The sequence below is a fragment of the Xenopus laevis genome, chromosome 6S (genome assembly GCF_017654675.1).
Source record: "Xenopus laevis strain J_2021 chromosome 6S, Xenopus_laevis_v10.1, whole genome shotgun sequence".
In the NCBI taxonomy this organism is placed as follows: domain Eukaryota; kingdom Metazoa; phylum Chordata; class Amphibia; order Anura; family Pipidae; genus Xenopus; species Xenopus laevis.
The window spans coordinates 13,079,424-13,092,699 of NC_054382.1; the positions used below are offsets into that span (position 1 = coordinate 13,079,424).

The 13,276-nt window shown below is 39.6% G+C and overlaps 1 protein-coding gene across 1 annotated transcript in view; it reads right to left on the minus strand.

Moving 5' to 3' along the window:
* Positions 1-13,276, minus strand: part of larp4b.S (La ribonucleoprotein domain family member 4B S homeolog) — a 55,339-nt gene that overhangs the window by 39,532 nt on the left and 2,531 nt on the right. The window contains exon 2 of the mRNA XM_018269044.2: positions 1,155-1,256. The gene's annotated coding sequence lies outside the window, so the exon portion shown is untranslated. The remainder of the gene's footprint in view (positions 1-1,154; positions 1,257-13,276) is intronic.

A 13,276-nucleotide genomic window follows, 5' to 3' on the forward strand; every position in this document is an offset into this window, starting at 1 on the left:
GGTCACAAAAAGCTCTCTTCTTTTTGGAATATTTCATGTAGTTCATGGAATCCACTTCAGGTTCTTTGTACGCATGGAGCGTGCACAAGAGCTTGCAATCTTGAGCGAATGCTTCACGTGAAAGACATCTCTGTGCGTATATAAATACAGTTTGCATTTTATATGCCTCACATTGAGCTTGCCAATTAAAAACGGTCGTAGTCATGCGTGTGACGTGCTTTTATTGTGTTGCATTTATAAGAAATCAAATAAAGCTTTGATAGTTGCTCCTCTAGTCCAAGGAAAAACGCAATTGTCACAAGAAAATAGAATATAAAATACTTGTCGTTATGTGCTCCCAAAAGCCCAATACAGGTATGGGATCTGTTATCCGGAAACCGTTATCTAGGAACTATAGAATGGCTGTTTCCCATATATCAAAATAATCCATATTTTTAAAAATGATTTCCTTTTTCTCTGTAATAATAACAGTACGGTACCTTGTTCTTGATCCCAACTAAAAACCAGGTGTACTGCCCAACAGAGCCTCCCATACGCCAGTCCATACAGAGGCTACTAAATAGCCAATCACAACCCTTATTGGACCACCCAGGAACTTTCTCCTTTTATATTTTCGATTGGCTCACAGGTTAAAAAAAAAATAAGAACTTTGGTCTACACTTCTTCTGAGTTTATCAGAGCACTAGTCACATGACTGGGACACCTGGGAAACTGACAATATGTCTAGCCCCATTTCAGATTTCAAAATAAAATATAAAAAATCAGTTTGCGCTTTTTATAAATGGATTTCAGTGCAGAATTCTGCTGGAGCAGCAGTATTAACTGATGCGTTTTGGAAAAAACATGTTTTCCCATGACAGCATCCCTTTACTCATCTTTCTATTTAGGCCTCTTATATTCATATTCCAGTCTCTCACTCAAATCAATGTATGGATGCTAGGATCATTTGGGGGCTAGCAAACAGATAGCTGAAACTGCAAAGAGGAGAGCTGCTGAATAAAATCGAAATAATTAAAAAACACAGGTTATAAAAAAAAAAAATTAAAACCCATAGCAAATTGTCTCAGAATATCACTCTTGACAGAACACTAAAAGTTAATGCAAAGATGAACAAACCCCTTTAATGACACAGAAATAAGAACAAATATATGTACCTGTCTTTACAGCTGTTTCCAGTTTCTCCTAAAATCACCGAAACAATATAAAGTCCACAAGTTTGACTGTTTTGCACGACAACTGTACAGCTACTCAACGCTCTGCAAAGAAAGACAGAAATAGATTAGAGTTCAGCTTGTTTCGGTTTTACCTATAACACAACTAGAGTCAAATACAGGTATGGGATCCAATCCAGAAACCAGTTATCCAGAAAGCTCCAAATTACGGAAAAAAAAAAAAACGATTTCCTTTTTCTTTGTAGTAAAAAAACAGTACCTTGTTCTTAATCCCAAGATATAATTAATCCTTATTGGAAGCAAAACCAGCCTATTGGGTTTATTTAATGTTTACATGATATTCTAGTAGACAAGCTATGAAGATCCAAATTACAGAAAGATCCATTATCTGGAAAACCCCAGGTCCCGAGCATTCTGGATAACAGGTCCCATACCTGTATATCTGGTTGAATTAACGGGATACTGTCATGGGAAAAATGTTTTTTTTTCCCAAAACTCATCAGTTAACAGTGCTGCTCCAGCAGAATTCTGCACTGAAATCCATTTCTCAAAAGAGCAAACAGATTTTTTTTTATATTACATTTTTAAATATGTCATGGGGCTAGACATATTGTCAGTTTCTCAGTTGCCCCAGTCATGTGACTAGTGCTCTGATAAACTCAGAAGAAGTGTAGACCAAAGTCCTTTTTTTTTTTTTTTTTTTTTTTTTTTTTTTACCTGTGAGCCAATCGGAAATGTAAAAGGAGAAAGCTCCTAGGTGGTCCAATAAGCGTTGTAATTGGCTATTTAGTAGCCTCTGTATGGACTGGCATATGGGAGGCTCTGTTGGGCAGTACACCTGGTTTTTAGTTGGGATCAAGAAGTGCTCTGATAAACTTCAGTCACTCTTTACTACTGTACTGCATGTTGGAGTGATACACCCCCCCCCCAGCATCCTAACAACAATGGGAAGGTAACCAGATAGCAGCTCCCTGACACAAGATAACAGCTCCCTGGTAGATCTACAACACTCAATAGTAAAAGCAAAGTCCCACTGAGACTGATTCAGTTAGATATTAAGTAGGAGAGATAACAGCCTGCCAGAAAGTAGTTCCATCCTAAGGGTAAGGCCACACGACGAGAACTACTTTTCTGCGAGGCAACTTTGGGCGACGATTGAAAACGCATCGCCGCATGTGCATTGGCGCCGGCAAATTTGCGCTGTAGCCTATGGGGAAAAACGTAGAGGCAGTTCGGGGAGATAGCCGCACAAAAGACGTGGCGATTAGTCGCCAGGCAACAAAACCTCCACAAATCTCCTCGTGTGGCCTTACCCTTAGGTGCAGGCACAAGTCACATGACTGGGGGCAGCTGGGAAACTAACATTGTCTAGCCCCATGTCAGATTTCAAAATTGAATATAAAAAAATCTGTTTGCTCTTTTGAGAATTGGATTTCAGTGCAGAATTCTGCTGGAGCAGCACTATTAACATGTTATCCCATGACAGTATCCCTTTAACATCACATGTATCATTGGCAGTAATAACATAATGTTACAATTCAGTGGCTCTCAGATCATGGGACTGACCCACTCACATGTATAGTGTCTGTAGTAGATATTCTTTACATAGATGCAACTGTGGGGAGCACAGTTCAATAGCGGATAAAACATGAGCACAGGGGCTAAATACACATTGAACCCTTTATCTGAACGCTGGCTACAACATTAAACCACGTCCAAAAGAATGTGGGCAGACTTTCTAGTCCAGCAAGAAGACATGGCAAACATAAAGCTTTGTTGTAATTACCGCCATTGTTTAGCTGTACCTACATTGTATGCAAGATCAGAGTCATTTACTTTTGCTTTTCAGCTCTCTAACTCTGAGTTAGTCAGCGACTTGAAGCAGTGTCACATGGGACATAACTGTTCAGTGAGTTTGCAATTGATCCTCCGCATTCAGCTCAGATTCAAAAGCAACAGTTATGACCCGTGCCCCCCCCTCAAGTCACTGATTGGTTACTGCCTGGTAACCAATCAGTGGAAACCAAGAGAGCTGAAAAGCAGGAAGTAGTGTTCTGGCTATTATGTTACACATCCAGTCACTCCAGCCTTTATACATTACATTTTTGGCTAACTAACTATATTAGATACATTTTGTATTCTGCACAGTCTATCCATTTACCCAGTTTTTATTTTTATACTGAACAATTCCTTTAAAGATCATGTGTCGCTTGGAGAGTTCCCTGGTGTAAAACCGATAGCAGTACATTTCCGTGATTAAGAATCGACTCAGTAAGTTGAAGCAAGAAAATACATTTTGCTTTGCAGAGGCAACTGAATTTATCATCTCAGATAAGTTTGAAGGGAAAAAGATTCCCATCAGTTCAACATGGAACAAGGTGAGGGAGGGGTTGGCAAACAGTCTGTGCAAGTCGAAGTAAGATCATTACGGTTTACTCTCAATTCGAGGAATCATGTTCATAAGTTGAGCCCTTTACTATAAATATTTTACTGAGCATTTATCGAAAGATGCAGTGAATATGCCGGGTGTATTGCACGGTAATGAATGGGGAACATTCTGCATATAACAGAAAACTAAGGCCTTCGATATAAAACCCCTGATCTGACACTTTTGTGTGCAGCACAAAGTCCCTTTAAAGGAAAACTATACTCTCAAAATGAATACTAAAGCAACAGATCGTTTATATCATATTAAAGGAGTGGTTCACCTTTAAGGTAACTTTTATTATGGTATAGAACGGCGAATTATACAACTTTTCAATTGGTTTTCATTTTTTTTTATAGTTTTAGTTACTTGCTTTTTTCTTCTGACTCTTCTGCAGCTTATAAATGGGCGTCCCCGACTCCCTTCTAAAAAACAAATTCTCTGTAAGGCTACACATGTATTGTTACTTTTTATTACTGATCCTTCTCTCTCCTATTCAAATTACAGTCTCTTATTCAAAGCAATGCATGGTTGCTAGGGGAATTTGGACCCTAGTCACCAGACTGCTTAAGATGCAAATTGAAGAGCTGATTAATAAAAAGCTAAATAACTCAAAACCCTTCAATAATAAAAAATGAAAACCAATTGAAAAGTGTCTCAGAATATCACTCTTTACAACATACTAACAGTTATCTCAAAGGTGAACAACCCCTTTAAGTTGCATATTAATGAATCTTACCAAACTGGAATATATATTTAAAGGGATACTGTCATGGGAAAAATATTTTTTTTTCAAAATGAATCAGTTAATAGTGCTGCTCCAGCAGAATTCTGCACTGAAATCCATTTCTCAAAAGAGCAAACAGATTTTTTTATATTCAATTTTGAAATCTGACATGGGGCTAGACATTTTGTCAATTTCCCAGCTGCCCCTGGTCATGTGACTTGTGCCTGCACTTCAGGAGAGAAATACTTTCTGGCAGGCTGCTGTTTTTCCTTCTCAATGTAACAATGTGTCTCAGTGGGACATGGGTTTTTACTATTGAGTGCTGTTCTTAGATCTACCAGGCAGCTGTTATCTTGTGTTAGGGAGCTGTTATCTGGTTACCTTCCCATTGTTCTTTTGTTAGGCTGCTGGGGGGGTGATATCACTCCAACTTGCAGTACAGCAGTAAAGAGTGATTGAAGTTTATTAGAGCACAAGTCACATGACTTGGGGCAGCTGGGAAATTTACAATATGTCTAGCCTCATGTCAGATTTCAAAATTGAATATAAAAAAAAATCTGTTTGCTCTTTTGAGAAATGGATTTCAGTGCTGGAGTAGCACTATTAACTGATGTGTTTTGAAAAAAACATGTTTTCTGATGACAGGATCCCTTTAAGTAAATCTTGCCCTTTTACATCTCTTGCCTTGAACCACCATTTTGTGATGGTCTGTGTGCTGTCTCAGAGATCACCTGACCAGAAATACTACAACTTCCCAACAGGAAGAAGTGTGGAAGCAAATGACAGAACTCTATCTGTTTATTGGCTCATGTGACCTAACATGTTTGGTTTGTTTGTGTGCACCGTGAACCCTACAATCCCAGGGGGCGGCCCTTATTTTTTAAAATGGCAATTTTCTATTTATGATTACCCAATGGCACATACTACTAGAAAAGTATATTATTTTGAAAATGGTTTATTTATACATGAAGCAGGGTTTTACATATGAGCTGTTTTATGAAATATCTTTTTTTATGGAGACCTACATTGTTCGGGGTTATAGTTTTCCTTTAATACTAAAACCAAATTTCCTTTACTTTGAAAGTAAAGAATGTGTAAGGGAGACAGGTTTATAAGGATCAACAGATCTGTTCACAAGATTAACAGCAGATGATTACATGGAGAATAAAAAAAAAAACGTATTATGCTTCCACTTCTCCACAAAGCCCTTTTTTTTACAATGGTGCCTTTGTCAGAAAACAGAAGGGTGCCGAAATGCCTCCCTTTAATCTGACTCATAAATCTCCTTTATATGTCGAATTTGGGGATAGAAACAGATTTTAACTGGGTAACTGGCATGATCGTTTCTTCATACTTTGCGTGGAGCAGAGCTTAGTTCATGGCAGTCATTGTGCAATTGCCAAAGAGCCAGGCTTAGCCAGTTTATTGAGCAATTTTCTTAAAAAATGTAACAAAAAACTCTGAGGAAACCAGGCATTCTAGCTAAGACACAAGCTGAATCAATAGACTGGAGCAGGGCCACATGCAGTCCTCATATGGATTTTGTTTTGGTTGGCCAAGGAACCAGATGATCCCACAACAGAGAGTGAAACTGCATTGACTGATAAAGTGATTCTGTCATGATTTTTATGGTGTAGTTTTAATTTCTAAATTACACTGCAAATAATTCACTCTACCATGTAAAATGTCATTCCTAACCCAACAAGTGTATTCTTTTTAGTAGTAATATTGGTGTGTAGGTGTATCTCAGGTCATTTTGCCTGGTCATGTGCTTTCAGAAAGAGCCAGCACTTTAGGAGAGAAATGCTTTCTGGCAGGCTGTTGTTTCTCCTACTCAATGTAACTGAATGTGTCGCAGTGGGACCTGGATTTTTTACTATTGAGTGCTGTTCTTAGATCTACTGTGAAGTTATCTGGTTACCTTCCCATTGTATTGCTGGTGGGCTGCTGGGGGGGGGAAACCATACATGTTAAGTCACATGAGCCAATTAAAAGACAGAGTTCTGTCTTTTGCTTCCACACTTCTTCCCGTTATAGTTAGCGCTGCAGTATTTCTGGTCAGGTGATCTCTGAGGCAGCACAGAGACCATCACAAAATGGTGGTTCAAAGCAAGAAATGTAAAAGGGCAATATTTACTTAAAGGGGTGGTTCACCTTTAAGCCAACTTTTAGTTTGTTATAGAATGGCCAATGCTAAGCAACTTTAAAATTGGTTTTCATTATTTTTTATAGCTTTATAGTTATTTGCCTTTTTCTTCTGACTCTTTGCAGCTTTCAAATGGGTGTCGCGGATTCCCTTCTAAAAGGCAAATGCTCTGTAAGGCTACAAATGTATTGCTACTTTATATTCCTGATCTTTCTATTCATATTCCAGTTTCTTATTCAAATCAGTGCATGGTTGCTAGGTGAATTTGCACCGTAGAAACCAGATTGCTTAAAATGAAAATTGAAGAGCTGCTGAATAAAAAGCTAAATACAAAAACCATAAGTAATAAAAAATGAGAGAGAATATCACTCTCTACATCAGAGGTCCCCAACCTTTTTAACCCGTGAGCCACATTCAAATGTAAAAAGAGTTGGGGAGCAACACAAGCATGAAAAAGTCCCTTGGGTGCCAAATAAGGGGTATGATTGGCTATTTGGTAGCCCCTATGTGGACTGGCAGCCTACAAGAGGCTCTACACTTAGTTTTTAGGCAATTAAAACTTGCTTTCAAGCTTGGAATTCAAAAGTTCAGGAAAGATAAAATAGAGCAATAAGATGGTTATGTTCAATAAGTAAGTCTAATGCAGAAATAATTATAAAATACAACTGGAGAGTATTCTCTGTTCCTTATTTAATGGCCAAAGGGGAAGATAAATGTTATCAAGCTAAATTTTCATTTATATGTAAAAATTTAAAAAAATTAACCATGTGACCCTGCCAGCCCCTTGGGAAGGAGGGGTGATAAAAAGGTAGCAGAATTTGGAGAGGTTTAGCGGCTGCAGCAGAAGTTGGAGAGGTTTAGCGGCTGCAGCAGAAGTTGGAGAGGTTTAGCGGCTGCAGCAGAAGTTGGAGAGGTTTAGGGAGAGCGGCTGGCAGCAGAAGTTGGAGAGGATTTAGGCGGCTGCAGCAGAAGTTGAGAGGTTTAGGCGGCTGCAGCAGAAGTTGGAGAGGTTTACGGCTGCAGCAGAAGTTGGAGAGTTTAGCGGCTGCAGCAGGAAGTTGGAGAGGTTTAGCGCTGCAGCAGAAAGTTGGAGAGGTTAGCGGGCTGCAGCAGAATTGGAGAGGTTTAGCGGCTGCAGCAGAAGTTGGAGAAGGTTTTAGCGGCTGCAGCAGAAGTTGAGAGTTTAGCGGCTGCAGCAGAAGTTGGAGAGGTTTAGCCGCTGCAGCAGAAGTTGGAGAGGTTAGCGCTGCAGCAGAAGTTGGAGAGAGGTTTAGCGGCTGCAGCAGAAGTTGGAGAGGTTTAGCGGCTGCAGCAGAAGTTGGAGAGGTTTAGCGGCTGCAGCAGAAGTTGGAGAGGTTTAGCGGCTGCAGCAGAAGTTGGAGAGGTTTAGCGGCTGCAGCAGAAGTTGGAGAGGTTTAGCGGCTGCAGCAGAAGTTGGAGAGGGTTTAGGCGGCTGCAGCAGAAGTTGGAGAGGTTTAGCGGTGCAGCAGAAGTTGCAGAAGTTGGAGGAGGGTTTAGCGGCTGCAGCAGAAGTTGAAGAGGTTTTAGCGGCTGCAGCAGAAGTTGGAGAGGTTTAGCGGCTGCAGCAGAAGTTGGAGAGGTTTAGCGGCTGCAGCAGAAGTTGGAGAGGTTTAGCAGCTGCAGCAGAAGTTGGAGAGGTTTAGCAGCTGCAGCAGAAGTTGGAGAGGTTTAGCAGCTGCAGCAGAAGTTGGAGAGGTTTAGTAGCTGCAGCAGAAGTTGGAGAGGTTTAGTAGCTGCAGCAGAAGTTGGAGAGGTTTAGCAGCTGCAGCAGAAGTTGGAGAGGTTTAGCAGCTGCAGCAGAAGTTGGAGAGGTTTAGTAGCTGCAGCAGAAGTTGGAGAAGTTTAGTAGCTGCAACATACGCAGTGCAGGTTCTGCAGAAGCTGACACAGGCAGGAGTGCTCCTGACAAGGGGAGGAAAGCACATTGCTATATCTTATTTGCTGCCCATTGAAGACACATAGGTTAGAGGTGACTGTGCACTGTACTAACATTACACAAGAGATCCCTTGTCCAGTAGCGGGGGAGGCCAAAGCACCCATCTACACTGACCTATCCAGCTGCAGGAGAACAAACTCCTGACAATACGAAATCAGCCGAGGAATAGAAAGAGTTAAATATTGTACACCAAGCCAGATTAATTGCTGACTCAAAGCAGCAATTAAACACTTAACCAACGGCACACAAATGTGCAAACGAGGGGCACCACTCCATGCTTATTAGTCGGCACTGGGCCATGCAGAATCAGCAAACAGAGAAATGAAACTTCAGACCATATGTCATGCAAATAAAGCTAAGAATGTCACCTATCCACTCAACACTACATACAGGAGAATTATACCTGAAGATGGTGGAGTATATATACTCAGTACACAGACAATTTTCCACCTTCCAAACTCATTCTGGATGGCAGTTTTTAAACTGGCAGTGAGCACCCTGGAGGGCACTTCTGCAGTATGTAAACAAAGGATAACCCTTTAGGGCAGAAACACACTGTCAGATTTGGGGACATTAGTTGCCCGACGACAAACCTCCGCTTCTTCTTCGGGGCGACCAATCTCCCAAACTGCCTTCCCGCTGGCGGGATGGCACCCGGAGTGCTTTATTTCCGAAGTCGCCAGAAGTTGCCTCACAAGAAAACTACAGGCGACCGGAAAACGAGTGCCATCCCGCCGGCAGTTTACATTCTAGCCGGTGGGAAGGCAGTTCAGGGAGATTAGTCGCCCGAAGAACAGCATGTTTGTTACCGGGCCACAAATCTCTCGCGAATCTGACCATGTGTCTCTGCGCTTATACTGGTAGCAACAAATTAATCTCTTTGATACAGGTATGAGACCTGTTATCCAGAATGCTCGGGACCGGTGGCTTTCCGGACAATGGATCTTTCTATAATTTGGATCTTCATACCTTAAATCAGGAGTGCCCATACTTTACTAAAGCGAGGTCTACTTTTAGTGAGATTGTCCTATTATGATCTAGATCCATAATATCACTGTTAGCATCCTGTTTTATGGAAAATGTTACTTAAATATTATACGGATATAATACACAAAAGCCATGAATATCTTGTAAATTATATCCTTATAAACGGTGAGTAGTGATGTCATCAGTTATAAACGGTGAGTAGTGATGTAATTTCTGTCACATGACTCACTAAAATTTGTGTATTATAATTAATAAAGTACCCCCAGTTGTAAAATATGAGAATATTATAAGTTACCTCGGAGTTCCATGACCTGTATAAAAACACTCGGCCTTCGGCCTCGTGCTTTTATATGGTCATGAAACTCCTCGGTAACTTATAATATCCTTATATTTTACAAGAGGGGGTACTTTATTCACTATATATTATACGCATATATAGGTATGGGACCTGTTATCCAGAATGTTCAGGACCTGGGGTTTTCCGGATAATGGATCTTTCCGTAATTTGAATCTTCATACCTTAAGTCTACTAGAAAATCATGTAAACAATAAATAAACCCAATAGGCTGGTTTTGCTTCCAATAAGGATTAATTATATCTTAGTTTGGAGAAGAGAATTGATATTACTCCATTTAAAAAATAAAAAACAACTATTTCTTATGTAACCTTAACACAATAAATATCTGAATAAAAAGAATAAAACAGGAGAGTGATTTAGACTAACTGTTTGACAGTGTCTTGAGATCTATTGATCACCAGCTAAAGGTCTACTGGTGGATCCCCATCTACTTTTTGGATACCCCTGTCTTAAATGTTCTTGAAAATCATGTGAACATTAAATAAATCCAATATACTGGTCCTGCTTCCAATAAGGATTAATTATATCTTAGTTGGGATCAAGTACAAGCTACTGTTTTATTATTACAGGGAAAAGGGAAATCATTTTTAAATATCTGGAAAAAATGGAGTCTGCTTTTCCATAATTATGAGCTTTCTGTATAATGGGTTTCCTGATAACGAATCCAATACCTGTATTATTTTCTTAGAGACATTAGACATTGCCCTGGATGTCATCCGCTGCTGTTGAACTGCCATGAGGAGCATTCTAAAACAAACTAACTGAGGATTTTGTCGTTTTGCAAAACCTGGACAAAGTCAAACGTTAGGGAAACCAAACTACAAGTAACTTTACTAAATCTTTCTGGCAACACCAATTACCATGCATAGCTCGATAAATAATGGATTATCATGATATGGAATTTTGTTACATTAAAGGAATTGTTCAGTGTAAAAATAAAAACTGTAAATAGATAGGCTGTGCAAAATAAAAAATGTTTCTGATATAGTTTGTTTTGTCAAAAATGTAATATATAAAGGCTGGAGTGACTGGATGTGTAACATAATAGCCAGAACACTACTTCCTGCTTTTCAGCTCTCTTGGTTTCCACTGATTGGTTACCAGGCAGTGACCAATCAGTGACTTGAGGGGGGGCACATGGGTCATATATGTTGCTTTTGAATCTGAGCTGAATGCTGAGGATCAATTGCAAACTCACTGAACAGTTATGTCCCATGTGGCCCCCTTAAAGTCGCTGACTAACAGAGTTAGAGAGCTGAAAAGCAGGAAGTAATGTTCTGGCTATTATGTTAGACATCCAGTCACTCCAGCCTTTACTGTATACATTACATTTTTGGCTAACTAACTATATTAGAAACATTTTTTTTTATTTTGCACAGCCTATTTAACCAGTTTTTATTTTCACACTGAACTGTTCCTTTAAAAAAAAAACAAAAAAACAATTCACACATTTTTTGTTATTTTGTTACGTTATATTTGAGTGCAAGGTAAGTGGGGGGTAGCAATTAGTTAAACATACCAAAATCAAACTCAACTCCTTTAAAGGGATACAACCATGGGAAAACATGTTTTTTTTTTCTTCAAAACCCATCAGTTAATAGTGCTGCGCCAGCAGAATTCTGCACTGTAATCCATTTCTCAAAAGAGCCAACAGATTTTTTTTTTTTATTCAATTTTGAAATCTGACATGGGGCTAGACATTGTCAGTTTCCCAGCTGCCCCCAGTCATGTGACTTGTGCTCTGATAAACTTCAGTCACTCTTTACTGCAAATTGGAGTGATATCAACCCCCTCCCCTTCCCCCCCCCTCCAGCAGCCTAACAAGAGAACAATGGGAAGGTAACCAGATAGCAGCTCCCTAAAACAAGATCTAAAAACAACACTAAATAGTAAAAGCCAAGTCCCACTGAGACTGATTCAGTTACAATAACAGCCTGCCAGAAAGTAGTTCCATCCTTAAGTACAGGCACAAGTCACATGACTTGGGGCAGCTGGGAAACTGACAATATGTCTAGCCCCATGTCAGATTTCAAAATTAAATATAAAAAAAAATGGTTTGCTCTTTTGAGAACTGGATTTCAGTGCAGAATTCTGCTGGAACAGCACTATTAACTGATGTGTTTTGAAAAAAATAAACATTTTTCCCATGACAGTATTCCTTTAAGAAAGAAGAGGGTCAACTGGGGCGGAGGGGAAGAAGTAAGCCATAAAAATCATTGGGGGTACCTAACTAACTGGCATTTCCCAGTGACAGGCTTTCCTTTTCCCGTTAGGCAGGTTATCTGAGAAGTATAAAATCCACAAGGTAAGCAATCTTGTCAGTTCTTTTTCAACACATTCTTTCCAGTCATCACAGCAGCAATTTAAGAAGTACAGAGTTGCAATTACAAAGAGCCGTGACATAAGTAGTGACGAAACGCACATGATCTCAGATACAGTTGTACAGGTATGGGATCAGTTATCCGGAAAACCCAGTTATCCAGAAAGCTCCAAATTATGCAAAGGCGACTCCATTATAAACATTTTTTTTTTAATTATTTCCTTTTTCTCTGTAATAATAAAACAGTACCTTGTTCTTGATCCCAACTAAGATATAATTAATCCTTATTGGAAGCAACACCAGCCTATTGGGTTTATTTAATATTTATAAGATTTTCTGGTAAACTTCAGGTATGAAGATCCAAATTATAGAAAAATCCATTATTCATACAACCCCAGTTCCCAAGCATTCTGGATAACAGGTCCCATACCTGTATTTTTGCATATCCATAAAACTTTAAAAGCAGAAAGAGAAGCCATGATGGCCCCTGCATAACGTACTGCCATGCAAATTGCCAGGACATGCTGTTTAAAAATATAAAAAAGGCTGATGTATAATGGCTTGGCAAAACTAAGGGTGACAGCTTTGCTTCCTATGCTTTACAATCGCATGTAAAATCAAAATATGCAGGTGATAATTTAAACAGATAATATCCTCTACACTGAATCCCAACCGGACCCCTTCCACCAGTTCTGGAACCAAATAATCTTATTGATCAACAAATGCCATGATTTATGAATAACTGGATTTGCAGATAATTAAAGGAAAATTAAAGCCTAACTAAAGAAGTAGCTAGAAATGTTGTACATTATGTTATGTGCTTCTGTACCAGCCGAAGGCAACCACAGCCCTTTAGCAGTAAAGATCTGTGTCTCCAAAGATGCCCCAGTAGCTCCCCATCTTCTTTTCTGCTGATTCACTGCACATGCTCTGTGCTGCTGTCACTTACTGAGCTTAGGGACCCACTCACAATATACAGTACACATAGAATAGAAATGTCACAATATAAGGCTGATTAGTAATTAATACACATAATTACTACATGGCAGCACAGAAACCAGTGCAATTAGCATCAGAATTTAATAATCAGCAAACCTGTAGCATCAGCTTATATTACAGGGGAAGCTCATTTTCTGCTGGATAATTAGCCCTAAGCTTAGCTTCTCAGAGCCCACTGAGCATGT